This window comes from Xenopus tropicalis, chromosome 3 (assembly GCF_000004195.4).
Source record: "Xenopus tropicalis strain Nigerian chromosome 3, UCB_Xtro_10.0, whole genome shotgun sequence".
NCBI lineage: Eukaryota > Metazoa > Chordata > Amphibia > Anura > Pipidae > Xenopus > Xenopus tropicalis.
The window spans coordinates 145,060,205-145,085,546 of NC_030679.2; the positions used below are offsets into that span (position 1 = coordinate 145,060,205).

At 43.3% G+C, this 25,342-nt stretch overlaps 1 long non-coding RNA gene and 22 other non-coding genes across 23 annotated transcripts; 6 read left to right on the plus strand and 17 right to left on the minus strand.

The window, feature by feature from the left end:
* Positions 1-241: 241 nt before the first annotated feature.
* Positions 242-324, plus strand: trnal-uaa. The gene has a single exon. It is a non-coding gene; the product is annotated as a tRNA-Leu (tRNA).
* A 1,782-nt stretch (positions 325-2,106) lies between these two features.
* trnas-gcu lies at positions 2,107-2,188 on the minus strand. Its single transcript has one exon. It is a non-coding gene; the product is annotated as a tRNA-Ser (tRNA).
* A 1,585-nt stretch (positions 2,189-3,773) lies between these two features.
* Positions 3,774-3,847, minus strand: trnat-ugu. Its single transcript has one exon. It is a non-coding gene; the product is annotated as a tRNA-Thr (tRNA).
* A 621-nt stretch (positions 3,848-4,468) lies between these two features.
* On the plus strand, positions 4,469-4,551 carry trnal-uaa. The gene has a single exon. It is a non-coding gene; the product is annotated as a tRNA-Leu (tRNA).
* A 1,377-nt stretch (positions 4,552-5,928) lies between these two features.
* trnas-gcu lies at positions 5,929-6,010 on the minus strand. Its single transcript has one exon. It is a non-coding gene; the product is annotated as a tRNA-Ser (tRNA).
* Positions 6,011-6,883: 873 nt separating this feature from the next.
* Positions 6,884-6,957, minus strand: trnat-agu. Its single transcript has one exon. It is a non-coding gene; the product is annotated as a tRNA-Thr (tRNA).
* Positions 6,958-7,607: 650 nt separating this feature from the next.
* Positions 7,608-7,681, minus strand: trnat-ugu. The gene has a single exon. It is a non-coding gene; the product is annotated as a tRNA-Thr (tRNA).
* A 570-nt stretch (positions 7,682-8,251) lies between these two features.
* On the plus strand, positions 8,252-17,153 carry LOC116409838. Its single transcript, XR_004222114.1, has 3 exons — positions 8,252-8,382; positions 9,617-9,714; positions 17,091-17,153. It is a non-coding gene; the product is annotated as an uncharacterized LOC116409838 (long non-coding RNA).
* On the plus strand, positions 8,303-8,385 carry trnal-uaa. The gene has a single exon. It is a non-coding gene; the product is annotated as a tRNA-Leu (tRNA).
* Positions 9,762-9,843, minus strand: trnas-gcu. Its single transcript has one exon. It is a non-coding gene; the product is annotated as a tRNA-Ser (tRNA).
* trnah-gug lies at positions 10,279-10,350 on the minus strand. Its single transcript has one exon. It is a non-coding gene; the product is annotated as a tRNA-His (tRNA).
* Positions 11,039-11,111, minus strand: trnar-acg. The gene has a single exon. It is a non-coding gene; the product is annotated as a tRNA-Arg (tRNA).
* trnah-gug lies at positions 12,086-12,157 on the minus strand. Its single transcript has one exon. It is a non-coding gene; the product is annotated as a tRNA-His (tRNA).
* Positions 12,535-12,607, minus strand: trnak-uuu. The gene has a single exon. It is a non-coding gene; the product is annotated as a tRNA-Lys (tRNA).
* Positions 12,853-12,925, minus strand: trnar-acg. Its single transcript has one exon. It is a non-coding gene; the product is annotated as a tRNA-Arg (tRNA).
* Positions 17,138-17,219, minus strand: trnas-gcu. The gene has a single exon. It is a non-coding gene; the product is annotated as a tRNA-Ser (tRNA).
* Positions 17,220-18,816: 1,597 nt separating this feature from the next.
* Positions 18,817-18,890, minus strand: trnat-ugu. Its single transcript has one exon. It is a non-coding gene; the product is annotated as a tRNA-Thr (tRNA).
* Positions 18,891-19,511: 621 nt separating this feature from the next.
* trnal-uaa lies at positions 19,512-19,594 on the plus strand. Its single transcript has one exon. It is a non-coding gene; the product is annotated as a tRNA-Leu (tRNA).
* A 1,360-nt stretch (positions 19,595-20,954) lies between these two features.
* Positions 20,955-21,036, minus strand: trnas-gcu. Its single transcript has one exon. It is a non-coding gene; the product is annotated as a tRNA-Ser (tRNA).
* Positions 21,037-21,909: 873 nt separating this feature from the next.
* On the minus strand, positions 21,910-21,983 carry trnat-agu. Its single transcript has one exon. It is a non-coding gene; the product is annotated as a tRNA-Thr (tRNA).
* A 650-nt stretch (positions 21,984-22,633) lies between these two features.
* Positions 22,634-22,707, minus strand: trnat-ugu. Its single transcript has one exon. It is a non-coding gene; the product is annotated as a tRNA-Thr (tRNA).
* A 621-nt stretch (positions 22,708-23,328) lies between these two features.
* trnal-uaa lies at positions 23,329-23,411 on the plus strand. The gene has a single exon. It is a non-coding gene; the product is annotated as a tRNA-Leu (tRNA).
* A 1,133-nt stretch (positions 23,412-24,544) lies between these two features.
* Positions 24,545-24,626, minus strand: trnas-gcu. Its single transcript has one exon. It is a non-coding gene; the product is annotated as a tRNA-Ser (tRNA).
* Between the last annotated feature and the right edge of the window lie 716 nt (positions 24,627-25,342).

Sequence of the window (25,342 nt, forward strand, 5' to 3'; positions counted from 1 at the left end):
GTCCACCAAAAATCATGTGGCGCTGTGGCTTAGTTTTTAAAGTGCCTGTCTAGTAAACAGGAGTCCTGGTCTTCCAAAGGGAATCAAAAAGTAGTTTTTATATTATAACTCTGACATTTTTTTTTAGTTACAACACTAACTCATTGGATAATAACACTGCTGACAAGGGTGTGATCCACATATCCCGGCACCTATTCATGGAACCAATCTACTGTGTCTGAGTCTCTCCTTTCATCGTATAACCAGGATGGCCGAGTGGTTAAGGCGTTGGACTTAAGATCCAATGGATGTATATCCGCGTGGGTTCAAACCCCACTCCTAGTAGTGTTTTTCAAGTCTCAAATATAAGACTCCCCACTTGGGCAATTGTGCATAATCACCTGCTTCAGTGCAAATGCCTTTAAGCAAAGTTGCCATGCTACATACCAAGAACTTTATTACAATACAAAACTCATCAGCCACAAGCAGCCTGGACTGGCAATCTGTGGGTTCAGGCAAATGCCAGGGGGGCTGTACAGGTGCCACAGACAGTCACTGTTTTTTGGGCTGGGGGGGCTGTTTGTGCCTCTGGGTACCGGCCATTAGTGCTAAAAAATGAAGGGAAATGAATACAAATTCATAGCTTACTAATGCTCCAATCGCCAATGTGGCCAAACTTTCACAGTACTTGACCATTCAGCCTTTTGGTTAGATGGTCAGATGACTTCCAGGTTGGCCTGTGTATGTAATATGGGATTTCTGCATTAAAGATGTCAAGAAAATGGAGGCACTGCTGAGAACCAAACTAAGGATGTGTAGTGTATGAGAGAGGCAGCTTAAACAACCGAGCCACAGCACCAACTGGTGTGTGAGGTATTCTGGTTGTTTTTTGAGTGAACATCAAACATACAGGAAACATCTGAAGAACCTTGGTCAAAGATCTCTCACAAGAGAGAATTTTGGTCAATAGATTTCCTATTTAATAGGTGGAATCAACCAAGTTAAAGATCTCAAAAGATACAGGAAACATGTGAAGAAGGTTGGTCAATAGATTTCCTAATTAATAGGTTAAATCAACCAAGTTAAAGATCTCACAAGATACAGGAAACATTTGAAAAAGGTTGGTCAATAGATTTCCTAATTAATAGGTGGAATCAACCAAGTTAAAGATCTCACAAGATACAGGAAACATTTGAAAAAGGTTGGTCAATAGATTTCCTAATTAATAGGTGGAATCAACCAAGTTAAAGATCTCACAAGATAAAGGAAAAATCTGAAGAATTTTGGTCAATAGATTTCCTAATTAATAGGTGGAATCAACCAAGTTAAAGATCTCACAAGATACAGGAAACATTTGAAAAAGGTTGGTCAATAGATTTCCTAATTAATAGGTGGAATCAACCAAGTTAAAGATCTCACAAGATACAGGAAACATTTGAAAAAGGTTGGTCAATAGATTTCCTAATTAATAGGTGGAATCAACCAAGTTAAAGATCTCACAAGATACAGGAAAAATCTGAAGAATTTTGGTCAATAGATTTCCTAATTAATAGGTGGAATCAACCAAGTTAAAGATCTCACAAGATACAGGAAACATTTGAAAAAGGTTGGTCAATAGATTTCCTAATAAATAGGTGGAATCAACCAAGTTAAAAATCTCACAAGATACAGGAAACATCTGAAGAAGGTTGGTCAATAGATTTCCTAATTAATTGGTTAAATCAACCAAGTTAAAGATCTCACAAGATATAGGAAACATCTGAAGAAGGTTGGTCAATAGATTTCCTAATCAATAGGTGGAATCAATCAAATCATAGATCTCACAAAATGCTATAAAGCAATACATGGTGCATTCTTCACTGTAACTTCTTTTTATAGTAGCCCATCAGTTCCACTCATAGTGATAGGATCTGGGTTACATTGACTTTAGCTTATAGAGAAGTACTACAGGTATTAACTGATTTCAATGTCACTGTCCACAGCTCTTCCTTACTTTGGCTCAGATCAGGTAATTGGGGCTGTGTACGGACAATATAGATGCATAGCGTTCCACAAGCAACTTGATGAACTTTTCTGAAAGGTAACGGACTACAGTATTGAACATATTCACTACATGAAAACTTCTACCGACGAGGATGGGATTCGAACCCACACGTGCTGAGCACAATGGATTAGCAGTCCATCGCCTTAACCACTCGGCCACCTCATCCATTGGACATGCGAGGTCCCCTTTGTTTTCTGTTTTTAAGGGACAGTATACATCCATTTTCAATATTAGCTTAATGAGTAGGACTTGTGCTGAATATACTTTTTGCCTATTGTTGTAATTAAGGAAATATCTATGGTTTCTGTTTTTTCTGCCACTAAACAAGAATATCAAGCCAGTTTCACTTTAGCACTTCCTGCCACTTCCTACCAATTCAAAAGAACATAAAAAGATCTGATAAAACTAATTATCAGTCCACCAAGAAGCCCATGATAATGAGTTCCTGAAAGGCTACTACGTAGAGAAGAGAGGGTTTTTTTGTTATAAAAATATCTGAACAATTTGCCCTGTTTATATAGAAGAGGGGGGTAAGGTCAGTGAAAATAGCCTAATTTTAAAATGAATGTATAATAACGGTAATAAAAAATAAAGTAATAGTCATTTTAATTACAAGTCCCATTTAAATTCACAAAAAACACACAATTTTCTTTACACAAGCCATTTTTTGTCAAGTACTACTTTATTTTCACAATCACTATTACTCAGTCGAAAGAAGGTGTCAGCTGCAAAGAAGGGAGGGGAATATCCATCCCACAGCATTGGTAGTCTAATCATGTACATAACAAGGACCAAACATGGAGTAGCTTCAATAGGAAAAAAGTGAGATCAACAAAAGCCTCATTCATTGCCAGGGAGTATACTGCCCACGTTTGGAAGTGAGAAGAGCCGCAACTCTTTCTAGTTCAGCTCACAGCAAAGCTAATTGGCTATCCCTATGGACTATTCAGTAGGCCATCCAGTAATTGCCATGTTTACCCGTAATTGGACTACCTCAAACAGAATGGAATCTTATAGATGAAAATGAGGCACTGCTGAGATTCCAACTCAGGATCTCCTGTTTACTAGACAGGCGCTTTAACCAACTAAGCCACAGCGCCGGACTACAGCCTCTGTCAAGGGCATAAAAATAAAAAATGGGCACATGCAGAAGATTGCACCAAGATCAGGATTATTGGGCAAGTATTACTTGCTGTTAAACTCTCGAGATATCTGTTAGACAGGTGGATAATTAAGAAGAAGAAGGCCTTGATTGAAACATATTTGTCAGCTCTGCATTAAAACTCATGACAAATTCTTGATTCAGGTGTGAGCCTTGCTCCTTGGCAGGTGTGAGCAGCGCTCATTAGCAAAACCAAATCAACAACCTGAACACATCCTTTATTACCAAGGAATTTCCCCCCAACGCACATGTTTTACCTCCAACCACCAATACCTTTCATCCCCAGTCTGTAGCTTGAAGCTCAGTAAGCCTAGCTACTTTGCAATCTTGACAGGAACATTATTCGGGCTAAGCATGAAAAGATGTGTCTAATTGACCCAAGACACAGTTCCACACTTTGATAGGAAGCGGCCGTTGCTTGGTTGGTAGGCATACACTTGCCAGGAGACTGACATCTGCATGTAAAACAGGCTGGGAGTTTTCAGAGGAACCATGCTTTAACGGGCAGATACCTACAGAGAACAGACATGGGCAAGAGAACCAAAGGCACGCTCCAGCCATTCCCCGCAAGCTTTAAAGGAAGAAGGCAGGCACTGCTGAGAGTCGAACTCAGGATCTCCTGTCTACAAGACAGGCGCTTTAACCAACTAAGCCACAGCGCCAACCGGTTGGGGCTGATCCTGTGGACAGAAAGAGAAATAAGCACACTGATGCCCCATTCCGCAACTTCTTTCTCCCTTACCTGTAAATTCAGTGAGCTACAAGTGTGCACCTTTCTACAAGGTCAGCTAAAAGCTCATTCCCCTCCTCTGAAATGAGTAACTAGGGCCGAGTATGGGGAGCCTGTGGCACTGCAGCTTTATGTTATTTGGTATAGTATGCATGTCGTTTTAGTTTGACTCCTTTCTTTTGCCTACCAAACCGACATCATCTTTTCAAAGGCATGCTAGTGAGAGAAATTGCACACAGGCGGGAAGCTCGTACTTCCAAGTTTAAGGTTGATGGAAACAAAGAGAGCAAGGCACTGCTGAGAGCTGAACTCAGGACCTCCTGTTTACTAGACAGGCACTTTAAATAACTAAGCCACAGCGCCACATGATTTTTGGTGGAGCCTTCCAAAGGGAATCAAAAAGTAGTTTTTATATTATAACTCTGACATTTTTTTTTAGTTACAACACTAACTCATTGGATAATAACACTGCTGACAAGGGTGTGATCCACATATCCCGGCACCTATTCATGGAACCAATCTACTGTGGCTGAGTCTCTACTTTCATCATATAACCAGGATGGCCGAGTGGTTAAGGCGTTGGACTTAAGATCCAATGGATGTATATCCGCGTGGGTTCAAACCCCACTCCTGGTAAATGTTTTTCAAGTCTCAAATATAAGACTCCCCACTTGGGCAATTGTGCATAATCACCTGCTTCAGTGCAAATGCCTTTAAGCAAAGTTGCCATGCTACATACCAAGAACTGTATTACAATACAAAACTCATCAGCCACAAGCAGCCTGGACTGGCAATCTGTGGGTTCAGGCAAATGCCAGGGGGGCTGTAAGGTGCCACAGAAAGTCACTGGTTTTTGGGCTGGGGGGGGCTGTTTGTTCCTCTGGGTACCGGCCATTAGTGCTAAAAAATGAAGGGAAATGAATACAAATTCATAGCTTACTAATGCTCCAATCGCCAATGTGGCCAACTTTCACAGTACTTGACCATTCAGCCTTTTGGTTAGATGGTCAGATGACTTCCAGGTTGGCCTGTGTATGTAATATGGGATTTCTGCATTAAAGATGTCAAGAAAATGGAGGCACTGCTGAGAACCAAACTAAAGATGTGTAGTGTATGAGAGAGGCAGCTTAAACAACCGAGCCACAGCACCAACTGGTGTGTGAGGTATTCTGGTTGTTTTTTGAGTGAACCTCAAACATACAGGAAACATCTGAAGAACCTTGGTCAAAGATCTCTCACAAGAGAGAATTTTGGTCAATAGATTTCCTATTTAATAGGTGGAATCAACCAAGTTAAAGATCTCAAAAGATACAGGAAACATGTGAAGAAGGTTGGTCAATAGATTTCCTAATTAATAGGTTAAATCAACCAAGTTAAAGATCTCACAAGATACAGGAAAAATCTGAAGAATTTTGGTCAATAGATTTCCTAATTAATAGGTGGAATCAACCAAGTTAAAGATCTCACAAGATACAGGAAACATTTGAAAAAGGTTGGTCAATAGATTTCCTAATTAATAGGTGGAATCAACCAAGTTAAAAATCTCACAAGATACAGGAAACATCTGAAGAAGGTTGGTCAATAGATTTCCTAATTAATAGGTTAAATCAACCAAGTTAAAGATCTCACAAGATATAGGAAACATCTGAAGAAGGTTGGTCAATAGATTTCCTAATCAATAGATGGAATCAATCAAATCATAGATCTCACAAAATGCTATAAAGCAATACATGGTGCATTCTTCACTGTAACTTCTTTTTATAGTAGCCCATCAGTTCCACTCATAGTGATAGGATCTGGGTTACATTGTCTTTAGCTTATAGAGAAGTACTACAGGTATTAACTGATTTCAATGTCACTGTCCACAGCTCTTCCTTACTTTGGCTCAGATCAGGTAATTGGGGCTGTGTACGGACAATATAGATGCATAGCGTTCCACAAGCAACTTGATGAACTTTTCTGAAAGGTAACGGACTACAGTTTTGGACATATTCACTACATGAAAACTTCTACCGACGAGGATGGGATTCGAACCCACGCGTGCTGAGCACAATGGATTAGCAGTCCATCGCCTTAACCACTCGGCCACCTCGTCCATTGGACATGCGAGTTCCTCTTTGTTTTCTGTTTTTAAGGGACAGTATACATCCATTTTCAATATTAGCTTAATGAGTAGGACTTGTGCTGAATATACTTTTTGCCTATTGTTGTAATTAAGGAAATATCTATGGTTTCTGTTTTTTCTGCCACTAAACAAGAATATGAAGCCAGTTTCACTTTAGCACTTCCTGCCACTTCCTACCAATTCAAAAGAACATAAAAGGATCTGATAAAACTAATTATCAGTCCACAGAGAAGCCCATGATAATGAGTTCCTGAAAGGCTACTACGTAGAGAAGAGAGGGTTTTTTTGTTATAAAAATATCTGAATAATTTGCCCTGTTTATATAGAAGAGGGGGGTAAGGTCAGTGAAAATAGCCTAATTTTAAAATGAATGTATAATAACGGTAATAAAAAATAAAGTAATAGTCATTTTAATTACAAGTCCCATTTAGATTCACAAAAAACACACAATTTTCTTTACACAAGCCATTTTTTGTCAAGTACTACTTTATTTTCACAATCACTATTACTCAGTCGAAAGAAGGTGTCAGCTGCAAAGAAGGGAGGGGAATATCCATCCCATAGCATTGGTAGTCTAATCATGTACATAACAAGGACCAAACATGGAGTAGCTTCAATAGGAAAAAAGTGAGATCAACAAAAGCCTCATTCATTGCCAGGGAGTATACTGCCCACGTTTGGAAGTGAGAAGAGCCGCAACTCTTTCTAGTTCAGCTCACAGCAAAGCTAATTGGCCATCCCTATGGACTATTCAGTTGGCCATCCAGTAGGCCATCCAGTAATTGCCATGTTTACCCGTAATTGGACTACCTCAAACAGAATGGAATCTTATAGATGAAAATGAGGCACTGCTGAGATTCGAACTCAGGATCTCCTGTTTACTAGACAGGCGCTTTAACCAACTAAGCCACAGCGCCAGACTACAGCCTCTGTCAAGGGCATAAAAATAAAAAATGGGCACATGCAGAAGATTGCACCAAGATCAGGATTATTGGGCAAGTATTACTTGCTGTTAAACTCTCGAGATATCTGTTAGACAGGTGGATAATTAAGAAGAAGAAGGCCTTGATTGAAACATATTTGTCAGCTCTGCATTAAAACTCATGACAAATTCTTGATTCAGGTGTGAGCCTTGCTCCTTGGCAGGCGTGAGCAGCGCTCATTAGCAAAACCAAATCAACAACCTGAACACATCCTTTATTACCAAGGAATTTCCCCCCAACGCACATGTTTTACCTCCAACCACCAATACCTTTCGTCCCCAGTCTGTAGCTTGAAGCTCAGTAAGCCTAGCTACTTTGCAATCTTGACAGGAACATTATTCGGGCTAAGCATGAAAAGATGTGTCTAATTGACCCAAGACACAGTTCCACACTTTGATAGGAAGCGGCCGTTGCTTGGTTGGTAGGCATACACTTGCCAGGAGACTGACATCTGCATGTAAAACAGGCTGGGAGTTTTCAGAGGAACCATGCTTTAACGGGCAGATACGTTCAGAGAACAGACATGGGCAAGAGAGCCAAAGGCACGCTCTAGCCATTCCCCGCAAGCTTTAAAGGAAGAAGGCAGGCACTGCTGAGAGTCGAACTCAGGATCTCCTGTTTACAAGACAGGCGCTTTAACCAACTAAGCCACAGCGCCAACCGGTTGGGGCTGATCCTGTGGACAGAAAGAGAAATAAGCACACTGATGCCCCATTCCGCAACTTCTTTCTCCCTTGCCTGTAAATTCAGCGAGCTACAAGTGTGCACCTTTCTACAAGGTCAGCTAAAAGCTCATTCCCCTCCTCTGAAATGAGTAACTAGGGCCGAGTATGGGGAGCCTGTGGCACTGCAGCTTTATGTTATTTGGTATGGTATGCATGTCGTTTTAGTTTGACTCCTTTCTTTTGCCTACCATACCGACATCATCTTTTCAAAGGCATGCTAGTGAGAGAAATTGCACACAGGCGGGAAGCTCGTACTTCCAAGTTTAAGGTTGACGGAAACAAAGAGAGCAAGGCACTGCTGAGAGCTGAACTCAGGACCTCCTGTTTACTAGACAGGCACTTTAAACAACTAAGCCACAGCGCCACATGTTTTTTGGTGGAGCTTTCCAAAGGGAATCAAAAAGTAGTTTTTATATTATAACTCTGACATTTTTTTTTAGTTACAACACTAACTCATTGGATAATAACACTGCTGACAAGGGTGTGATCCACATATCCCGGCACCTATTCATGGAACCAATCTACTGTGGCTGAGTCTCTCCTTTCATCGTATAACCAGGATGGCCGAGTGGTTAAGGCGTTGGACTTAAGATCCAATGGATGTATATCCGCGTGGGTTCAAACCCCACTCCTGGTAAATGTTTTTCAAGTCTCAAATATAAGACTCCCCACTTGGGCAATTGTGCATAATCACCTGCTTCAGTGCAAATGCCTTTAAGCAAAGTTGCCATGCTACATACCAAGAACTTTATTACAATACAAAACTCATCAGCCACAAGCAGCCTGGACTGGCAATCTGTGGGTTCAGGCAAATGCCAGGGGGGCTGTAAGGTGCCACAGACAGTCACTGTTTTTTGGGCTGGGGGGGCTGTTTGTGCCTCTGGGTACCGGCCATTAGTGCTAAAAAATGAAGGGAAATGAATACAAATTCATAGCTTACTAATGCTCCAATCGCCAATGTGGCCAACTTTCACAGTACTTGACCATTCAGCCTTTTGGTTAGATGGTCAGATGACTTCCAGGTTGGCCTGTGTATGTAATATGGGATTTCTGCATTAAAGATGTCAAGAAAACGGAGGCACTGCTGAGAACCAAACTAAGGATGTGTAGTGTATGAGAGAGGCAGCTTAAACAACCGAGCCACAGCACCAACTGGTGTGTGAGGTATTCTGGTTGTTTTTTGAGTGAACCTCAAACATACAGGAAACATCTGAAGAACCTTGGTCAAAGATCTCTCACAAGAGAGAATTTTGGTCAATAGATTTCCTATTTAATAAGTGGAATCAACCAAGTTAAAGATCTCAAAAGATACAGGAAACATGTGAAGAAGGTTGGTCAATAGATTTCCTAATTAATAGGTTAAATCAACCAAGTTAAAGATCTCACAAGATACAGGAAAAATCTGAAGAATTTTGGTCAATAGATTTCCTAATTAATAGGTGGAATCAACCAAGTTAAAGATCTCACAAGATACAGGAAACATTTGAAAAAGGTTGGTCAATAGATTTCCTAATTAATAGGTGGAATCAACCAAGTTAAAGATCTCACAAGATACAGGAAACATCTGAAGAAGGTTGGTCAATAGATTTCCTAATTAATAGGTTAAATCAACCAAGTTAAAGATCTCACAAGATATAGGAAACATCTGAAGAAGGTTGGTCAATAGATTTCCTAATCAATAGATGGAATCAATCAAATCATAGGTCTCACAAAATGCTATAAAGCAATACATGGTGCATTCTTCACTGTAACTTCTTTTTATAGTAGCCCATCAGTTCCACTCATAGTGATAGGATCTGGGTTACATTGTCTTTAGCTTATAGAGAAGTACTACAGGTATTAACTGATTTCAATGTCACTGTCCACAGCTCTTCCTTACTTTGGCTCAGATCAGGTAATTGGGGCTGTGTACGGACAATATAGATGCATAGCGTTCCACAAGCAACTTGATGAACTTTTCTGAAAGGTAACGGACTACAGTATTGAACATATTCACTACATGAAAACTTCTACCGACGAGGATGGGATTCGAACCCACGCGTGCTGAGCACAATGGATTAGCAGTCCATCGCCTTAACCACTCAGCCACCTCGTCCATTGGACATGCGAGCTCCCCTTTGTTTTCTGTTTTTAAGGGACAGTATACATCCATTTTCAATATTAGCTTAATGAGTAGGACTTGTGCTGAATATACTTTTTGCCTATTGTTGTAATTAAGGAAATATCTATGGTTTCTGTTTTTTCTGCCACTAAACAAGAATATCAAGCCAGTTTCACTTTAGCACTTCCTGCCACTTCCTACCAATTCAAAAGAACATAAAAGGATCTGATAAAACTAATTATCAGTCCACAGAGAAGCCCATGATAATGAGTTCCTGAAAGGCTACTACGTAGAGAAGAGAGGGTTTTTTTGTTATAATAATATCTGACCAATTTGCAATTTTTTGAAGTACGTACGCCAATTAAGGATGAAGGGTAAAGGGCCGTTTTACATGTTAATGTTAATAAAATGGTATCAAGGGGAAAAAGCTGCCGTGACGCGGATTCGAACCGTGGTTGCTGCGGCCACAACGCAGAGTACTAACCACTATACGATCACGGCAAGCCGTACGCTTGGGGCTGCCAGCTCTCGTGCAGGTTGTTTGTATTTTTCTCTCAGCACGGTTGTTGTTTGCATTAATTTTCTTTTTCAACCCATTTAAATGTTTTTAGCAGATTTCTGCCGTTAAAGTGGGGCTGTAGGCTCCGCGGCTCATCTGGCGCTTCCAGGGTAACCCGACTGTGCAATCAACGTCACGTTGCCCTGTGCGCAATTCCATACCTTTCAGGCTTTCATCCCTTGGCTCCCATGACTTTGGACTTTATAGCACATTTAGCTAGGAACCATTTCCTGTTCCTGAGCTCCTCCTCCTTACCAACAACCTCAGATTGAATGGAAGGACTTGTCCATTTCTACAAACACCTCTCTGAAAAGTGCAGCGCCCGAACAGGGACTTGAACCCTCAGATTAAAAGTCTGATGCTCTACCGACTGAGCTATCCGGGCTCCGTGCGCTGCACGTTTCTTGAAAGTTTTTGGCCCGACTCCGACTTTCTTTGCAACAGACAACACAAAGCAACACTAACCCCAAGGGGTACCTTATTTACAAATTCTTATTTACAAAATGCAGCAATGCATTTAGAAATGATGCCCAACAGGAAAATTCTTTACACCCCGCAGGAGGCAGCAAGACCTTTCCATTATTTATTTCTCAGTTTCTGATGGTGCTGTGTGAAAAAAAGAAAGCTCTCCGAGCCAGGCAGGAGTCGAACCTACAATCTTCTGATCCGTAGTCAGACGGGTTATCCATTGCGCCACTGGCCCGTGTCCAAAGGGCAAGCCAAATAGAGCGAGGATGGGCAGGACAAGAGAAAATCCTTACCATACTTACCAGAGATGGTCTTTTCCTGGCCTTCCCCCTTGTCAACAGAACCTGCCTTTGTTTTCTTGTTTCTCGCTTCTTAATTGGACTGGAGCAGATTGGGAAGCTTTATTGGCTTGCAGTTGTAACCCTGTTTCTTCTGTCCAGGTGGTTTGAAGGTGGGGAAATAGCCATCAGTCTGTTTTGTTTTTTTCCCTTCATGTGGTCAAGGAAGATGGCCAGGAAAGGAAAATGCCTGGCAAGTAGGCTAATGTTTGTTTTTCTTTTCTCGCTGTTTCAATCTATCTAACATGGGAAAAAAACATACCCCGCCACAAGTACCCCAGGCGGGACACTGACCCACCATCCCTGCTGACCATTTTGACTGACAGTTGTCCACAGTTCAGGATGAAAATGATGTTTGCGGCGAGAAAGGTTTCCTGATGTTGTGCCGTTTATTGTTAGAAGAGTCACCTGATGTGTCTATGGCGGAGAACGGTTTCCAGACCTGACGAAAGCTAATAAACCCTTGCCGTGCTTTTTCCTGCAAGGCTTAAGTTTTACCTGGACTAGAAACTTGAATGGAGAATGCCGCCGTCTCCTCCAATCCACTTTACATAAAGGATGCACCGTGAGTACCCCAGATGGGACCCACAATCCCTGGCTTAGGAGGCCAGTGCCTTATCCATTAGGCCACTGGGGCGCCCTTAGCTGAGCTTGTGGCTTATTGTTCTCTGTCAGGTACTCAAAAAATTTGCACAAATTTTAGGAAATAAAAAAAAAGAGCATCATAGACAACATTTGTGGAAAACGATGCTGAAAAAAACAGTCAAAAGTCTTTGTCTGCCCCTCTTGCAATTTTTTGAAGTACGTACGCCAATTAAGGATGAAGGGTAAAGGGCCGTTTTACATGTTAATGTTAGTAAGGGGAAAAAGCTGCCGTGACCCGGATTCGAACCGGGGTTGCTGCGGCCACAACGCAGAGTACTAACCACTATACGATCACAGCAAGCCGTACGCTTGGGGCTGCCAGCTCTCGTGCAGGTTGTTTGTATTTTTCTCTCGGCACGGTTGTTGTTTGCATTAATTTTCTTTTTCAACCCATTTAAATGTTTTTAGCAGATTTCTGCCGTTAAAGTGGGGCGGTAGGCTCCGCGGCTCATCTGGCGCTTCCAGGGTAACCCGACTGTGCAATCAACGTCACGTTGCCCTGTGCACAATTCCATACCTTTCAGGCTTTCATCCCTTGGCTCCCATGACTTTGGACTTTATAGCACATTTAGCTAGGAATCATTTCCTGTTCCTGAGCTCCTCCTCCTTACCAACAACCTCAGATTGAATGGAAGGACTTGTCCATTTCTACAAACACCTCTCTGAAAAGTGCAGCGCCCGAACAAGGACTTGAACCCTGGACCCTCAGATTAAAAGTCTGATGCTCTACCGACTGAGCTATCCGGGCTCCGTGCGCTGCACGTTTCTTGAAAGTTTTTGGCCCGACTCCGACTTTCTTTGCAACAGACAACACAAAGCAACACTGACCCCAAGGGGTACCTTATTTACAAATTCTTATTTACAAAATGCAGCAATGCATTTAGAAATGATGCCCAACAGGAAAATTCTTTACACCCCGCAGGAGGCAGCAAGACCTTTCCATTATTTATTTCTCAGTTTCTGATGGTGCTGTGTGAAAAAAAGAAAGCTCTCCGAGCCAGGCAGGAGTCGAACCTACAATCTTCTGATCCGTAGTCAGACGCGTTATCCATTGCGCCACTGGCCCGTGTCCAAAGGGCAAGCCAAATAGATCCTCTATGCGCAGTCACATCAATTGATTAATAATGTTCAATGGATACTGTCATGGTTCCCCCGTGTTTTCAAAAGCGAGGATGGGCAGGACAAGAGAAAATCCTTACCATACTTACCAGAGATGGTCTTTTCCTGGCCTTCCCCCTTGTCAACAGAACCTGCCTTTGTTTTCTTGTTTCTCGCTTCTTAATTGGACTGGAGCAGATTGGGAAGCTTTATTGGCTTGCAGTTGTAACCCTGTTTCTTCTGTCCAGGTGGTTTGGGGGTGGGGAAATAGCCATCAGTCTGTTTTGTTTTTTTCCCTTCATGTGGTCAAGGAAGATGGCCAGGAAAAGAAAATGCCTGGCAAGTAGGCTAATGTTTGTTTTTCTTTTCTCGCTGTTTCAATCTATCTAACATGGGAAAAAAACATACCCCGCCACAAGTACCCCAGGCGGGACACTGACCCTCCATCCCTGCTGACCATTTTGGCTGACAGTTGTCCACAGTTCAGGATGAAAATGATGTTTGCGGCGAGAAAGGTTTCCTGATGTTGTGCCGTTTATTGTTAGAAGAGTCACCTGATGTGTCTATGACCCCCGGGCACCCACGAGGGTGGCTCTGCCCGCACTCTCGCCTGACCCCCGGGCACCCACGAGGGTGGCTCTTCCCGCACTCTTGCCTGACCCCCGGGCACCCACGAGGGTGGCTCTGCCCGCACTCTTGCCTGACCCCCGGGCACCCACGAGGGTGGCTCTGCCCGCACTCTTGCCTGACCCCCGGGCACCCACGAGGGTGGCTCTGCCCGCACTCTTGCCTGACCCCCGGGCACCCACGAGGGTGGCTCTGCCCGCACTCTTGCCTGACCCCCGGGCACCCACGAGGGTGGCTCTGCCCGCACTCTTGCCTGACCCCCGGGCACCCACGAGGGTGGCTCTGCCCGCACTCTTGCCTGACCCCCGGGCACCCACGAGGGTGGCTCTTCCCGCACTCTTGCCTGACCCCCGGGCACCCACGAGGGTGGCTCTGCCCGCACTCTTGCCTGACCCCCGGGCACCCACGAGGGTGGCTCTGCCCGCACTCTTGCCTGACCCCCGGGCACCCACGAGGGTGGCTCTGCCCGCACTCTTGCCTGACCCCTGGGCACCCACGAGGGTGGCTCTGCCCGCACTCTTGCCTGACCCCCGGGCACCCACGAGGGTGGCTCTGCCCGCACTCTTGCCTCACCCCCGGGCACCCACGAGGGTGGCTCTGCCCGCACTCCTGTTTGTTTCTGGGACATTTAAAATATTTTGTCCCTTAGGCGCCTGGAAGTCGCCTTGTGAGGGGGGGCATAATGTCAGGCTCTGCTGGAGTTTGATCCCAGGACCTCTGACTGTTGAGCCAGGAGAGCAGCCGATGAGAGGGGATTGCTTTGTAATCCCTTTCACCAGTGTCCTGGGTTTCATAACATTACCCCAGCAGCCTTATTGGCTAGGTGGGGTCAGCCAATCAGTGCTGACTCTGCCCTATATAAGCCCAGCCCTCCTAACACTCAGTGCCTGAACATTGATTACATTCAACACTGTGGCCTGACCCTAGCTGGTGTTTCCCGTTTTGGCTCCTTTGTCTTGTTTCTTCTTTTCTCTGCTCCTTAGCCTTGCTTCCCTGTCCCTACTCCCTTTATCTTGTTCCTGTTTTCGCTCCTTGCTCCTCTCTCCTCAGTCCTTACTTTTTGCCTTGTCTAGCCTTGCCTGTTCTGTTCTGTTCTCTCTGGTCCTGCCTGATCTTGCCTTGTTCCACTCTGTCCCTTGCTGTTCCTATCTGATCTACGCCCGCTCCGTCCCTTGCTGTTCCTATCTGATCTACGCCCGCTCCGTCCCTTGCTGTTCCTATTTGATCTACACCCGCTCCGTCCCTTGCTGTTCCTATCTGATCTACGCCCGCTCCGTCCCTTGCTGTTCCTATCTGATCTACGCCCGCTCCGTCCCTTGCTGTTCCTATCTGATCTACGCCCGCTCCGTCCCTTGCTGTTCCTATCTGATCTACGCCCGCTCCGTCCCGTCCTGTGTCGTCTAGTCCACGCCCGCTCCGTCCCGTCCTGTGCCGTCTAGTCTACGCCCGCTCCGTCCCGTCCTGTCTCGTCTAGTCTACGCCTGCTCTGTCTCGTCCTGTCCCATCTTCTCTACGTCTGCTCCTGTCCTGTCCTGTCCATGCCTCCTCTGTCCCGTAACAGCCCCTGCCTGAAGGACTCACCTTCCCTTCTCCCACTCACCACAGTATAGTTTCTGACAGGATGGTACGATGGTGTTGAAAGCAGAGCTGTAGTCAATGAACAGCATCCGCACGTATGTGTTTCTCTGGTCCAGGTGGGAGAGGGCAGTATGAAGTGCAATTGCTATTGCATCGTCTGTAGATCTATTTGACCTGTAGGCAAACTGAAGTGGATCAAGTGAAGCAGGGAGTAAAGATGTGATGTGAGCCTTGACTATACGCTCAAAGCACTTCATGGCAATGGAGGTGAGTGCTACTGGGCGATAGTCATTTAGGCAGCTCACATTCATTTTCTTAGGGACAGGAATGATGGTGGTCCTCTTAAAACATGTTGAGACAGCAGACTGGAGCAGGGAAAGGTTAAAAATGGGCGCAGGCTTTGAAAACACGACCTGGGATGTTATCTGGTCCAGGAGCTTTCCGTGTGTTTACTTTTCTGAAGTGTTTACACACGTCTGCCTGAGATATCTAATAAAGGCGACCGTCCTCTTCCAACAAAAACTCCTGAGATAGGTGTTTATCAAAGCGTGCATAGAAGGTGTTCAGCTCATCAGGTAGAGAAGCAGTTACCTCCCCCACTCTGCAGCTCTTTCCTTTGTAGTCTGTGATGGTCTTCACATCACTCCACATGTTCCTGATGTTAGAGTTGCTATAGCAGGACTCCACCTTTTCTCTGTACTGTCCCTTAGCTGTTTTTATTGCTTTCCTGAGTGCATACCGGGATGATTTGTACTCACTTGGGTCTCCGGATTTATTGATGCATTTGTGAATAAAGTCCATTACGTACTCAGCGTAGTTGTTGATGTTGTTGTCAGCGGCAGTCCGAAAGACTTCCCAGTCCGTGATGTTGAAGCAGTGACGCAGGGTGCTGTCTGACTGGTCGGTCCAGCGCTGAACCGAACGCATCATAGGCTGCTCGCGTTTCAGCTTCTGCCTATAGGCTGGCAGCAGCAGGACTGAGGAGTGATCTGATTTGCCAAAGGCTGGTCGAGGGCGGGCTTTATAGGCATGTGCGTACGGAGTGTAAACATGGTCCAGGATGTTCTCACCACGTGTTGGAAAGTTTACATGCTGGTAAAACTTCGGCAGAACTTTCTTCATGTTGGCTTTATTACAATCGCCAGCCATGATAAAAGCAGCCTCCGGGTGTAACGTTTCCTGCCGGTCGATAGCATCAAACAGTTCATCCAGTGCCCGTGTGGTGTCGGCGTGGGGAGGAATATAAACAGCGGTACAAAATATTGCTGTAAACTCCCTGGGCAGATAAAAAGGTCTGCATCTGATCATAAGATATTCAAGATCAGGAGAGCACCCAGATGAAACTGTCTGTACATCAGTACACCACAGTTTGTTGGTCAGTACACACACACCACCCCCCGGCATTTACCTGAGTCTATTGTTCTGTCCCGGCGGTGAATGGAGAGTCCCTCAGGAACAATGGTAGAGTCAGGGATGGAAGGGACAAGCCATGTCTCTGTAAAAACAAAGATGCTGCAGTTCTTAATGTCCCTATGAAAAGTTATCCTGGCTCTTAGTTCATCCAGCTTGTTTTCCAAAGACTGGACGTTAGCTAGAAGAATGCTGGGAATGCTGGGAAGTGGGGCGCGGTGTTGTCTGTTCCTCAGCCTGACCAGGATCCCAGCTCTTTTCCCTCTTTTCCTCCGGTGTTTCTTCTGCCAAGGTAGCCAAGGTAAGTCACCTCTGTTCCTAAAAAATTCAGTCTGTGAAGGTCCGGATTGTGAATTTTGTCGAATGTCCAGGAGAGTTTGTCTGTCATAGGAGATGAGAGCATTGCAGGTTGCAAAAAAACTAAAAAATAACACGACAAACATAAGAAAAAAGCAAAGTTGAGGAGGACACTGAGCAATGGCTGCCATCCTCACCGGCGCCATCTTGGATTCTGAAAGGTAACGGACTACAGTATTGAACATATTCACTACATGAAAACTTCTACCGACGAGGATGGGATTTGAGCCCACGCATGCTGAGCACAATGGATTAGCAGTCCATCGCCTTAACCACTCGGCCACCTCGTCCATTGGACACGCGAGGTCCCCTTTGTTTTCTGTTTTTAAGGGACAGTATACATCCATTTTCAATATTAGCTTAATGAGTAGGACTTGTGCTGAATATACTTTTTGCCTATTGTTGTAATTAAGGAAATATCTATGGTTTCTGTTTTTTTCTGCCACTAAACAAGAATATGAAGCCAGTTTCACTTTAGCACTTCCTGCCACTTCCTACCAATTCAAAAGAACATAAAAGGATCTGATAAAACTAATTATCAGTCCACAGAGAAGCCCATGATAATGAGTTCCTGAAAGGCTACTACGTAGAGAAGAGAGGGTTTTTTTGTTATAAAAATATCTGAACAATTTGCCCTGTTTATATAGAAGAGGGGGGTAAGGTCAGTGAAAATAGCCTAATTTTAAAATGAATGTATAATAACGGTAATAAAAAATAAAGTAATAGTCATTTTAATTACAAGTCCCATTTAAATTCACAAAAAACACACATTTTCTTTACACAAGCCATTTTTTGTCAAGTACTACTTTATTTTCACAATCACTATTACTCAGTCGAAAGAAGGTGTCAGCTGCAAAGAAGGGAGGGGAATATCCATCCCATAGCATTGGTAGTCTAATCATGTACATAACAAGGACCAAACATGGAGTAGCTTCAATAGGAAAAAAGTGAGATCAACAAAAGCCTCATTCATTGCCAGGGAGTATACTGCCCCCGTTTGGAAGTGAGAAGAGCCGCAACTCTTTCTAGTTCAGCTCACAGCAAAGCTAATTGGCTATCCCTATGGACTATTCAGTTGGCCATCCAGTAGGCCATCCAGTAATTGCCATGTTTACCCGTAATTGGACTACCTCAAACAGAATGGAATCTTATAGATGAAAATGAGGCACTGCTAAGATTTGAACTCAGGATCTCCTGTTTACTAGACAGGCGCTTTAACCAACTAAGCCACAGCGCCAGACTACAGCCTCTGTCAAGGGCATAAAAATAAAAAATGGGCACATGCAGAAGATTGCACCAAGATCAGGATTATTGGGCAAGTATTACTTGCTGTTAAACTCTCGAGATATCTGTTAGACAGGTGGATAATTAAGAAGAAGAAGGCCTTGATTGAAACATATTTGTCAGCTCTGCATTAAAACTCATGACAAATTCTTGATTCAGGTGTGAGCCTTGCTCCTTGGCAGGCGTGAGCAGCGCTCATTAGCAAAACCAAATCAACAACCTGAACACATCCTTTATTACCAAGGAATTTCCCCCCAACGCACATGTTTTACCTCCAACCACCAATACCTTTCGTCCCCAGGCTGCAGCTTGAAGCTCAGTAAGCCTAGCTACTTTGCAATCTTGACAGGAACATTATTCGGGCTAAGCATGAAAAGATGTGTCTAATTGACCCAAGACACAGTTCCACACTTTGATAGGAAGCGGCCGTTGCTTGGTTGGTAGGCATACACTTGCCAGGAGACTGACATCTGCATGTAAAACAGGCTGGGAGTTTTCAGAGGAACCATGCTTTAACGGGCAGATACGATCAGAGAACAGACATGGGCAAGAGAGCCAAAGGCACGCTCTAGCCATTCCCCGCAAGCTTTAAAGGAAGAAGGCAGGCACTGCTGAGAGTCGAACTCAGGATCTCCTGTTTACAAGACAGGCGCTTTAACCAACTAAGCCACAGTGCCAACCGGTTGGGGCTGATCCTGTGGACAGAAAGAGAAATAAGCACACTGATGCCCCATTCCGCAACTTCTTTCTCCCTTGCCTGTAAATTCAGTGAGCTACAAGTGTGCACCTTTCTACAAGGTCAGCTAAAAGCTCATTCCCCTCCTCTGAAATGAGTAACTAGGGCCGAGTATGGGGAGCCTGTGGCACTGCAGCTTTATGTTATTTGGTATAGTATGCATGTCGTTTTAGTTTGACTCCTTTCTTTTGCCTACCATACCGACATCATCTTTTCAAAGGCATGCTAGTGAGAGAAATTGCACACAGGCGGGAAGCTCGTACTTCCAAGTTTAAGGTTGACGGAAACAAAGAGAGCAAGGCACTGCTGAGAGCTGAACTCAGGACCTCCTGTTTACTAGACAGGCACTTTAAATAACTAAGCCACAGCGCCACATGATTTTTGGTGGAGCCTCCCAAAGGGAATCAAAAAATAGTTTTTATATTATAACTCTGACATTTTTTTTTAGTTACAACACTAACTCATTGGATAATAACACTGCTGACAAGGGTGTGATCCACATATCCCGGCACCTATTCATGGAACCAATCTACTGTGGCTGAGTCTCTCCGTTCATCGTATAACCAGGACGGCCGAGTGGTTAAGGCGTTGGACTTAAGATCCAATGGATGTATATCCGCGTGGGTTCAAACCCCACTCCTGGTAAATGTTTTTCAAGTCTCAAATATAAGACTCCCCACTTGGGCAATTGTGCATAATCACCTGCTTCAGTGCAAATGCCTTTAAGCAAAGTTGCCATGCTACATACCAAGAACTCTATTACAATACAAAACTCATCAGCCACAAGCAGCCTGGACTGGCAATCTGTGGGTTCAGGCAAATGCCAGGGGGGCTGTAAGGTGCCACAGACAGTCACTGTTTTTTGGGCTGGGGGGGCTGTTTGTGCCTCTGGGTACCGGCCATTAGTGCTAAAAAATGAAGGGAAATGAATACAAATTCATAGCTTACTAATGCTCCAATCGCCAATGTGGCCAACTTTCACAGTACTTGACCATTCAGCCTTTTGGTTAGATGGTCAGATGACTTCCAGGTTGGCCTGTGTATGTAATATGGGATTTCTGCATTAAAGATGTCAAGAAAATGGAGGCACTGCTGAGAACCAAACTAAGGATGTGTAGTGTATGAGAGAGGCAGCTTAAACAACTGAGCCACAGCACCAACTGGTGTGTGAGGTATTCTGGTTGTTTTTTGAGTGAACATCAAACATACAGGAAACATCTGAAGAACCTTGGTCAAAGATCTCTCACAAGAGAGAATTTTGGTCAATAGGTGGAATCAACCAAGTTAAAGATCTCAAAAGATACAGGAAACATGTTAAGAAGGTTGGTCAATAGATTTCCTAATTAATAGGTTAAATCAACCAAGTTAAAGATCTCACAAGATACAGGAAACATTTGAAAAAGGTTGGTCAATAGATTTCCTAATTAATAGGTGGAATCAACCAAGTTAAAGATCTCACAAGATACAGGAAACATTTGAAAAAGGTTGGTCAATAGATTTCCTAATTAATAGGTGGAATCAACCAAGTTAAAAATCTCACAAGATACAGGAAACATCTGAAGAAGGTTGGTCAATAGATTTCCTAATTAATAGGTTAAATCAACCAAGTTAAAGATCTCACAAGATATAGGAAACATCTGAAGAAGGTTGGTCAATAGATTTCCTAATCAATAGATGGAATCAATCAAATCATAGATCTCACAAAATGCTATAAAGCAATACATGGTGCATTCTTCACTGTAACTTCTTTTTATAGTAGCCCATCAGTTCCACTCATAGTGATAGGATCTGGGTTACATTGTCTTTAGCTTATAGAGAAGTACTACAGGTATTAACTGATTTCAATGTCACTGTCCACAGCTCTTCCTTACTTTGGCTCAGATCAGGTAATTGGGGCTGTGTACGGACAATATAGATGCATAGCGTTCCACAAGCAACTTGATGAACTTTTCTGAAAGGTAACGGACTACAGTATTGAACATATTCACTACATGAAAACTTCTACCGACGAGGATGGGATTCGAACCCACGCGTGCTGAGCACAATGGATTAGCAGTCCATCGCCTTAACCACTCGGCCACCTCGTCCATTGGACGTGCGAGGTCCCCTTTGTTTTCTGTTTTTAAGGGACAGTATACATCCATTTTCAATATTAGCTTAATGAGTAGGACTTGTGCTGAATATACTTTTTGCCTATTGTTGTAATTAAGGAAATATCTATGGTTTCTGTTTTTTCTGCCACTAAACAAGAATATGAAGCCAGTTTCACTTTAGCACTTCCTGCCACTTCCTACCAATTCAAAAGAACATAAAAGGATCTGATAAAACTAATTATCAGTCCACAGAGAAGCCCATGATAATGAGTTCCTGAAAGGCTACTACGTAGAGAAGAGAGGGTTTTTTTGTTATAAAAATATCTGAACAATTTGCCCTGTTTATATAGAAGAGGGGGGTAAGGTCAGTGAAAATAGCCTAATTTTAAAATGAATGTATAATAACGGTAATAAAAAATAAAGTAATAGTCATTTTAATTACAAGTCCCATTTAAATTCACAAAAAACACACAATTTTCTTTACACAAGCCATTTTTTGTCAAGTACTACTTTATTTTCACAATCACTATTACTCAGTCGAAAGAAGGTGTCAGCTGCAAAGAAGGGAGGGGAATATCCATCCCATAGCATTGGTAGTCTAATCATGTACATAACAAGGACCAAACATGGAGTAGCTTCAATAGGAAAAAAGTGAGATCAACAAAAGCCTCATTCATTGCCAGGGAGTATACTGCCCACGTTTGGAAGTGAGAAGAGCCGCAACTCTTTCTAGTTCAGCTCACAGCAAAGCTAATTGGCTATCCCTATGGACTATTCAGTTGGCCATCCAGTAGGCCATCCAGTAATTGCCATGTTTACCCGTAATTGGACTACCTCAAACAGAATGGAATCTTATAGATGAAAATGAGGCACTGCTGAGATTCGAACTCAGGATCTCCTGTTTACTAGACAGGCGCTTTAACCAACTAAGCCACAGCGCCAGACTACAGCCTCTGTCAAGGGCATAAAAATAAAAAATGGGCACATGCAGAAGATTGCACCAAGATCAGGATTATTGGGCAAGTATTACTTGCTGTTAAACTCTCGAGATATCTGTTAGACAGGTGGATAATTAAGAAGAAGAAGGCCTTGATTGAAACATATTTGTCAGCTCTGCATTAAAACTCATGACAAATTCTTGATTCAGGTGTGAGCCTTGCTCCTTGGCAGGCGTGAGCAGCGCTCATTAGCAAAACCAAATCAACAACCTGAAAACATCCTTTATTACCAAGGAATTTCCCCCCAACGCACATGTTTTACCTCCAACCACCAATACCTTTCGTCCCCAGTCTGTAGCTTGAAGCTCAGTAAGCCTAGCTACTTTGCAATCTTGACAGGAACATTATTCGGGCTAAGCATGAAAAGATGTGTCTAATTGACCCAAGACACAGTTCCACACTTTGATAGGAAGCGGCCGTTGCTTGGTTGGTAGGCATACACTTGCCAGGAGACTGACATCTGCATGTAAAACAGGCTGGGAGTTTTCAGAGGAACCATGCTTTAACGGGCAGATAAGTTCAGAGAACAGACATGGGCAAGAGAGCCAAAGGCACGCTCTAGCTATTCCCCGCAAGCTTTAAAGGAAGAAGGCAGGCACTGCTGAGAGTCGAACTCAGGATCTCCTGTTTACAAGACAGGCGCTTTAACCAACTAAGCCACAGCGCCAACCGGTTGGGGCTGATCCTGTGGACAGAAAGAGAAATAAGCACACTGATGCCCCATTCCGCAACTTCTTTCTCCCTTGCCTGTAAATTCAGTGAGCTACAAGTGTGCACCTTTCTACAAGGTCAGCTAAAAGCTCATTCCCCTCCTCTGAAATGAGTAACTAGGGCCGAGTATGGGGAGCCTGTGGCACTGCAGCTTTATGTTATTTGGTATAGTATGCATGTCGTTTTAGTTTGACTCCTTTCTTTTGCCTACCATACCGACATCATCTTTTCAAAGGCATGCTAGTGAGAGAAATTGCACACAGGCGGGAAGCTCGTACTTCCAAGTTTAAGGTTGACGGAAACAAAGAGAGCAAGGCACTGATGAGAGCTGAACTCAGGACCTCCTGTTTACTAGACAGGCACTTTAAACAACTAAGCCACAGCGCCACATGATTTTTGGTGGAGCCTTCCAAAGGGAATCAAAAAGTAGTTTTTATATTATAACTCTGACATTTTTTTTTAGTTACAACACTAACTCATTGGATAATAACACTGCTGACAAGGGTGTGATCCACATATCCCGGCACCTATTCATGGAACCAATCTACTGTGGCTGAGTCTCTCCTTTCATCGTATAACCAGGATGGCCGAGTGGTTAAGGCGTTGGACTTAAGATCCAATGGATGTATATCCGCGTGGGTTCAAACCCCACTCCTGGTAAATGTTTTTCAAGTCTCAAATATAAGACTCCCCACTTGGGCAATTGTGCATAATCACCTGCTTCAGTGCAAATGCCTTTAAGCAAAGTTGCCATGCTACATACCAAGAACTTTATTACAATACAAAACTCATCAGCCACAAGCAGCCTGGACTGGCAATCTGTGGGTTCAGGCAAATGCCAGGGGCGCTGTAAGGTGCCACAGACAGTCACTGTTTTTTGGGCTGGGGGGGCTGTTTGTGCCTCTGGGTACCGGCCATTAGTGCTAAAAAATGAAGGGAAATGAATACAAATTCATAGCTTACTAATGCTCCAATCGCCAATGAGGCCAACTTTCACAGTACTTGACCATTCAGCCTTTTGGTTAGATGGTCAGATGACTTCCAGGTTGGCCTGTGTATGTAATATGGGATTTCTGCATTAAAGATGTCAAGAAAATGGAGGCACTGCTGAGAACCAAACTAAGGATGTGTAGTGTATGAGAGAGGCAGCTTAAACAACCGAGCCACAGCACCAACTGGTGTGTGAGGTATTCTGGTTGTTTTTTGAGTGAACCTCAAACATACAGGAAACATCTGAAGAACCTTGGTCAAAGATCTCTCACAAGAGAGAATTTTGGTCAATAGATTTCCTAATTAATAGGTGGAATCAACCAAGTTAAAAATCTCACAAGATACAGGAAACATCTGAAGAAGGTTGGTCAATAGATTTCCTAATTAATAGGTTAAATCAACCAAGTTAAAGATCTCACAAGATATAGGAAACATCTGAAGAAGGTTGGTCAATAGATTTCCTAATCAATAGATGGAATCAATCAAATCATAGATCTCACAAAATGCTATAAAGCAATACATGGTGCATTCTTCACTGTAACTTCTTTTTATAGTAGCCCATCAGTTCCACTCATAGTGATAGGATCTGGGTTACATTGTCTTTAGCTTATAGAGAAGTACTACAGGTATTAACTGATTTCAATGTCACTGTCCACAGCTCTTCCTTACTTTGGCTCAGATCAGGTAATTGGGGCTGTGTACGGACAATATAGATGCATAGCGTTCCACAAGCAACTTGATGAACTTTTCTGAAAGGTAAAGGACTACAGTATTGAATATATTCACTACATGAAAACTTCTACCGACGAGGATGGGATTCGAACCCACGCGTGCTGAGCACAATGGATTAGCAGTCCATCGCCTTAACCACTCGGCCACCTCGTCCATTGGACGTGCGAGGTCCCCTTTGTTTTCTGTTTTTAAGGGACAGTATACATCCATTTTCAATATTAGCTTAATGAGTAGGACTTGTGCTGAATATACTTTTTGCCTATTGTTGTAATTAAGGAAATATCTATGGTTTCTGTTTTTTCTGCCACTAAACAAGAATATGAAGCCAGTTTCACTTTAGCACTTCCTGCCACTTCCTACCAATTCAAAAGAACATAAAAGGATCTGATAAAACTAATTATCAGTCCACAGAGAAGCCCATGATAATGAGTTCCTGAAAGGCTACTACGTAGAGAAGAGAGGGTTTTTTTGTTATAAAAATATCTGAACAATTTGCCCTGTTTATATAGAAGAGGGGGGTAAGGTCAGTGAAAATAGCCTAATTTTAAAATGAATGTATAATAACGGTAATAAAAAATAAAGTAATAGTCATTTTAATTACAAGTCCCATTTAAATTCACAAAAAACACACAATTTTCTTTACACAAGCCATTTTTTGTCAAGTACTACTTTATTTTCACAATCACTATTACTCAGTCGAAAGAAGGTGTCAGCTGCAAAGAAGGGAGGGGAATATCCATCCCATAGCATTGGTAGTCTAATCATGTACATAACAAGGACCAAACATGGAGTAGCTTCAATAGGAAAAAAGTGAGATCAACAAAAGCCTCATTCATTGCCAGGGAGTATACTGCCCACGTTTGGAAGTG